The following is a 7,443-nucleotide window of genomic DNA, read 5'->3' on the forward strand; positions in this document are numbered from 1 at the left end:
CATGGATTTAGAATTACTGTGACAAGAACATCAAATGATTAAACTCTAAAAGACATTAATTTAGTCAAGACAAGGCAATGAAAATAGTATCTGTTTATGAGGATTAAACTCAGCCAACATTCTGCCCAAATCCTCACATTCATCTTTCATTGCTGTCACTTGGAATTACCAAGAATATTTTGAAGAGGGAATCAGGTCTGTGATGCACAGCCGTGCCAGCACTTTCTGTGAGCTGCTGGTTGTTGGTTTTTACTCCATTTGCCAAGGTTTAAAATGGACTACAAGATAAAACAAATTTTTGGAACAGTTTTCAAATCTTTGGTGGTGATTGAATTCCATTCCTTAATATTTTTGGCCTAGATGAGGAGAGAAATTCTTCTCAATTACAGTTTTCTACAAATAGGTAAGCTTTGCCATTTTATACTGTCATGAAACTGGGGGACTGGGCAGGAAATGACAAGCTGTTTTGTATGTGAATGGTGTTGTTTTGTTCGCGGTGAGTTCTTTGGAAATGGCTCTGAATTTATCATATGACTCCTAACTCTTCAAGAGGCAAACATACAGTTTTCTGTTTCTGTGGTTTTTTCCATAAAATGTGCTGAATTATTTTTTAAAAAATACATTTTAATTAAAATGCAATTACATCATTTTCCCCTTCCCTTTCCTCTCTCTGGTCCATCTCAAGTCCTTTCCTTCTAACCTCTTTGATAGCCATTCCCCTCAAAATGATAGTCTCTTTTACTTTTACTATTATGTGATCATATAGGAATTTATCACACACATACACACACACACACACACACACACACACACAGAAATACAACCTGTTTAACCTGTTTTTGTTGTTTATGTGTGTATAATGTCATGGCCAACCACTTTGTATTGGGTAGCCAATTACATGACTCATCCTTGGGAGAGGCTAATTCTCCCTTTCTATTCAGACCTTAGTTGCCTGTAGTTCTTTAGGTAGGGGTGAGATGCTATGAGATTTTTTCCCCCTCCCTTCACAGTTAGCATCTATTGCTATTGTTTAGATCTTGGTTTTGCATCCATTTCTAAGAGAAACTGAACTATAGATGCAGGAGCTGTGGTGTGGATGTATCTGTGCAGCTGAGATCCCCATGGTCAATTGATCTATGCATTATATCCAGTTGTGTTTTTCTGTGGTAGGTCCCATTTGCTACAAAGAAAAGCTTCTTTGATGTAGGGTGGTAGCTACACTTAACTATAGGCATAATAATAAGATTTAGAATGTAATTAGGGGTTATCCTGGTTTAGCAAGGTGGAGGTAACAGTCTTGACTAAAGTCTATGATCTCACTAGCCCAGGGAAGCTGGCTAGGTTTCCATTATCAGACATGACTTCCCTCCTTTTTAGTGGGTAGTCAGTCCAATTCAGCAGCTGTTGGTTACCACCAATGCATGAGCATCACTTATTGCATCTTTACAGATATCTTGCCATGTTGGTCATGGTTGTGGTTCATAGCTGTCACAGCTGGGTAGGACTCTTAATTTCTTCCCTCCTTTGGAAGCTCTCAGAGTGTTTTCTGGTAATATGGAAACTAGATCACAAGAAGGAAGTTTTCAAGTTAGATGTAGATAGAATAATTCAAGTTCTGTTTCTTAAGTATGCAGTGTCTTCAGCAAGAGAAACTTAACTTTTAACTTTGAGAGTTAACCAAAGGCAATAGTCCCTATCATTGAGGGAGTCACTTGGACAGCCCTGAATCTATGGTTCTTTACCAAACCACAGTCTTACCTTGCTTTATATTTTAGTGATGAGTCCTCTACTTCAGTTCATTCAATGGCTGCTATTTGAAAACATCCAAAACATGATATTGGTAGATAGGTTCCTTCACTAGCTACTACTGTACAGAGACATCTATGGAGAACACATGCTCTCTTCACTTTCCTTGGGTGGGTTGATAGTGTTTCTAGTCCACTATGCATCCCAAGACCCAGTTTAAATTTTCCTTCTCTTTGCTGGATATTTCCACAAAGATATAAAAATCAATTTTAACTATAGCCAAAGTCAATAATTATATTCTTCTAAAACTGAATTCTGTCTAATTCTGCTCCATATTTCAGTTCATACAGATGGTTGATTAGCAAACATACATGAAGGGACCGTCTTAATGATACCTTCTCTCTAGTTAATGGCAATTCAGACAGAGATAAGCTACATCTGTATATAACTTTACTTGACTTTAAAATTTTTCTATTGCCAACTGGGCCAAGCTTATTCAAAAGAATAATCAACCTACTAAAAAGTTATCAACAATAATTTTAAGAAAATAATCCTGCCTTCTTTCTCATAATTCCAAGATTTTTAACAAATTACAATTAATATTCAGAATTTTATAACTCAGGGGTCTTGAGGAGTACATTTTACAGAAACTTTGGATAACAATTTCCCTTTGATCTGTACTTGTTAAAACAACATCACTTTTTCCATGGTCTCTAACATTACCACACAGAACTTCTGTAAGGAGAGATCACTGATTCCTGTCTCTGAAGATTTACTTCTTCCACTTATCCTCTGGGACAGAAAACGAGTATTCGGAAATAAAATTTAACATTGGATAAACATTTTTATCTTATTGCTTAAGCCTATCCATGAGATGATTAAATTTTGTTTACTCAATTGCATAGTATTCTTGGACTCAACACACAAAAGCCATCAAACTACCTGTAAGAGTGATAAAAGACGGCAGCTTACAGAATACACAGAAAGGAAGCCAGTAATTTTAAGATCCCCCAAACTTCAGCCTTAGTTATTTTTTATTGCTCTGACAAATATACCATGACAAGACAATTTTATAAATGAAAATTTTTAATTTTGTTCTTACAGTTTCAGGTTGTCAGAGTTCGTGATGGCAGAGGAAAGGGGTGGAAGAAGGAACAATTAAAAAAGCTTACACATTGATCTACAAAGTTGGTGAGACAGGGAAGCAGAGAAGAGAGGGAAAGATCCAGAAAGAGAGAGAGAGAGAAAGAGAGAGAATGCTCTGAGTCTTTTGAAACCTCAAAGCCTGTCCCAAGTGACACATCTCTTCTTATAAGACCACATGCCCTAGTCCCTCCCAAATAGTTTCACCAACTTGGCACTAATTACTCAAACATAGGAGCCTTTGGGGGCCCTTTTCATTCAAACCACTGCAACTTCTGTCTTTAATTCAGTGAGAAAGGCTGTGCCTTATGCTCCATGAGAATTATTGCACATTGCCTAGCAAAAATGCCAGGGTAGCTATAGGGGTGCTTGTAAGATTGATAAAGAAAAAATATGCTTTCTTTCCTTGGGAAAAGTTTAGTCTTATAATTTTCTTGTAAGAATAAAAACAAATGAGTCAAAACTTAAGAGTGATAAGCTGAAGGAGGCAATCCCACATAGGGCTCATTTAGACGTCTGTGTGGTCTTTCTGCTTCAATAATATTCAGCTGTGTAGCGATGTTTCTTTTAGATTTTAAAAATATAGCAGTAAAAGATGTAAAAAGCCCCTGGGAATTGATCTAATGGTCATAATGGTTCTTTCTTACCACCCTCTTTTATTTTGTCTCGGGGTTCTTTGAATTTTTCATAAAACAAATATTTTACAGTTCAGAGAACTTTTACTGTGATTTTCTTGTGTAAATTTCCATAAAGTTTTGGCCAAGCAATGGGCTCAACCAAAAGTATCTGGTTATTGTAAGAAACAAATCATTTACAGTGTGGTTTCCCAGCCTGCCTACAGTGGAGTTTGGGTCTGTTTGAAGAGGCTTACTTGCTTCTGCAATTGAATCAAAACTTTATTTTTAGTATAGGAGAGTATCCAGGATTGGGGATTTTCATCTAATCTCTAATGTCTAAATGACACCTATAGCTATTTTTTCTAAGACATGTTGATGCAGACCACCTGAAGCAAATGCTTCCGAAGTGCTTGAAGCTGGGCATGGTGGCTCACAGCCACGCTCTATGTGCTTGCAGGCTAACACAGGAGGATATAAAAGCATGCATGATACCAGCCTGGGTAACATGCTGAGACTCTACTTTAAGGATCCCCACTTTAAGGACCAGTATAACTTATGCTAAGCACTCTCTGTGTCATTAACCCTCTGCTTCTTATCAAATCAAGAGGTATCATACACTCACAATGAAAGTGTTGCATGACAAACCCTTCCTTCCTTTGCTACCTGTTTGGATCTGTGTTTAGTCACAAAGACTCTGAGTCACTGGGTTGTTTGTTTTTTAAGACCTCTGTCTTGTCTTTCATTTTGATCATTTCATAGATTATTCCACTTCAAGCATTTGAAATGCATTAGTTCTTAGGTGGTTTTGGTTTTCTGATAGATAGATATATAGATAGATATACAGACAGATAGAGATAGATAGATAGATAGATATAGAGATTATAAAGAGATATAAAGATATAGATATATGTATTGTCTGAAAAAAAGCAATGTGTGGAAATGTGCTTTTTCCAGTTACATCGTAGTCAATTTTTAGCAAACCACACCCAGAACCAACCAGGATTTGTTAACCATTTCACATAGCTCTTCAGTTCAATACGCTGAGAGGGAAATAAGACATCTCAGCAATCGCTCTAACCCATGTTAGTGTTTCACGCATTCACTCGCTCCAGAGTAAGATGCTCTGCACCATCAATGCACAGGTGTATGTGTGGATGGAAGCTTCCAAGGTCACAGAGCTTAAATTCCAGCCCACTGCTTACTTTACGTATGTGCTGCCCACTGTTACCATCTTGCTTTTATACGACCTTCTTATAAATAGCATCTTCAGTGAGGCTGGCAAGAAACATTGGAAAATAATGATCCCATTCAAAACCTGAAAAGGTCAAATTTGGAGACATTTGGTGAGACTATTATGGTAGCTTTCCATGGTTGTGACAAAACACTGAGAAAATCAACCAGGGAGGAGTGATTGGTTTTGCACACTATTTTAGGGGGTTCGGTCCAGGGTCACGTGGCTGCATTGTTTCTGGGCTGTGGTGATGCAGAATACATGTCAGGAAACATATTGTGTGCAACTGCATATGGTGATACCCTGGAGAAGAAGCCATCATGTCCTGAAAGCCACTCTGTTTGCTTGCTTGCTTTAAGCAGCAGGGACTTAGATTACTCATAAAATCAAAATTGAGACAACAAGCAACTAAACCGTTATGGGTTAAGACTGTTTATATAAACTATTTCTGTTTTGTGTTTGTATCTATGTGTTAACTGTAGACTCATGAAGGTGTACTGCTGCTTTTACCCAATGAAAGCACATTGTTCTGATGGTCTTGTGGATGCTCATGGAAAAAAGGCATTTGTAAGATCACTAGCGCATTACCATGTACCAGGAGATATATTAATCTACACAAATAAGGAAACTGTATCTGATCCAATAGCTGCACTACTTGATGGAGGTTACAATAATCAACTGTCATTCTCCAAGGTCTGTCTGCCTTCTGCATGGGCCAATCTACAACACAGCTCCTGTGCCTAAAGTTCAGGAGTATTGCCAAGGGGGCGTGGGGGGTGGGGAGGGGAAGTGTTAAGAGCAAAAGGATCAGAAAGTTCGTTGTGAGATTGTATCTCCTAGAAATGTCAGAGAAGCCATGCCCATGAAGTACTGCAATATGGCCGCCAAGGATGGCCTGAACAAGACAACCATGAAGGATGTTAACTTGAAAGGAGGAATCTCAAGGTGCCCCACTCTGAGACGAAGAACTATAGGCAAAGAAGAGATGTGGATAGTAGGTTATCTAGTACCAAGTGGTCAGATCTGAAATCATGAACATATAAGCAACACTAAACAGACTCAGCGTGTTGTAGTTATACATGCATATAGAAATAACCATAAGAAAGGAGGCTTGGAATTTGAGAGGGATGGGGGCTTGGAAGGAGTTGGAGAAAGGAAAGAGAATGAGGACAATGATGTAGTTATATTTTAATAATAAAAATAAATAAAATTAATTTTTAAAAACAAAAAATCTAATGGTCTTTTTTTTGTTTGTTTAGGTTAGAATCCCGTTTCAAAAGGTTAAGAAACGAATGTGCTTGTATGGAGGGAATCAAGAGAAATATTGTTTTAAAATACTCATTAAAGGAGCTGAAAGAGCACTCACCAGTTAAGATGGATCCCCCTTTTCCAGGGGACCTGAGTTCAGTTTCCAGCACCCACATCTGGAGGCTCACAACTGCCTGCAACTTCAGCTTCAGAAGATCTGGTATCCTCTTCTGGCCCCTATGGGCACCTATACTCATGTATACATGTTCTCACAGAGATACATAAGCATATCCACAAATAAAAATAAAACAAATATTCTTTTTCTTTTTAGAAAGAATCTGAGTTCAGCTCTCAGCACCTATGTTGGATGCTCACAGCTGCCTGTGACTTTCGTTCCAGGGGTTGGGGGAGGGAGGATCAGAAGCCTCTCGTCTCCAATGACATTCGTGTGCACATGCACACACTGCCAACTCCCCTCACATAATTTAAAATAATAAAAATAAGACCCTTTTTAAAAATTTTCCACTTGGCATAAACAGGCGGGTTATGTGCTAGAAAAATTTTTTCATTGACATGGTATTCCAAACTTTAAAGACACACACACACTTTTTAAACCCTAAAATTACATATAAATTCATTTATGTTTTATTCCAGAACTCCTGTGGTATTCCTAAAATAATTGTATTTATGTGTGCAATAGGAATGTTTAACAGTGTACCACTGTTTCTTTGCATTCTTGCCTTATGTAATTCCTCTCCACTAGATTTGTTCACATCATTAGCAAGGACCACTTTTTGTGCCCTTTGCATCTTACCAAAAGTATAAGACCTGGACAGGTACAGGGAGATGTAGTGGGAGCTATCACCTTTGCATTCTAGACATGAACAGAGATGAGAAAGAACACAAGCATAACTGTATCTGTCCTAAAGCACCATTTCCTAACCCTGCTGGTATAGGCAATTCTGTCTTATTAATGACAATCCCGAATAGATGTCTTATTTATTTATGATCAGAATTCACCTCAACTAAGGAACATTAGAGCTTAAAAATTATAGTGGGTTCATGAGTCTTTGAAAAGATTAAAAAAAATAAATATTTTCGATAGTTCATATCTCAAAGAGGTCTTACTTTTTGCTCTCCTTTAAGCAACAGAAAATAACCAGATAGAAATACAACCTTGGACCAGAGACCAGTCAAGCGTAGTAGATAGCTTAGCAACCTCCTCTTGGCATGGGCTATGCACACAGCTCTCTTCTAACAAAGCACTGGACAATGGAGACCCCCTACCTGCATATACTATGTACACATACCCTTCTCTGGGCAACGTACTTGAGATTCCACTGCACCAACCTGCATTTTAGTGCACTGGGATGTGGTCACCTCTGAGGCTCCCTCTGTTTTTAGGGAAGAAAGGCTTTTCATCCACAGCAGTGAAAATTGTCTCAAGTCCATGGAGAG

The sequence above is a fragment of the Mus caroli genome, unplaced genomic scaffold, assembly GCF_978045245.1.
Source record: "Mus caroli unplaced genomic scaffold, Mus_caroli_1 scaffold_2, whole genome shotgun sequence".
NCBI classification, from domain to species: domain Eukaryota; kingdom Metazoa; phylum Chordata; class Mammalia; order Rodentia; family Muridae; genus Mus; species Mus caroli.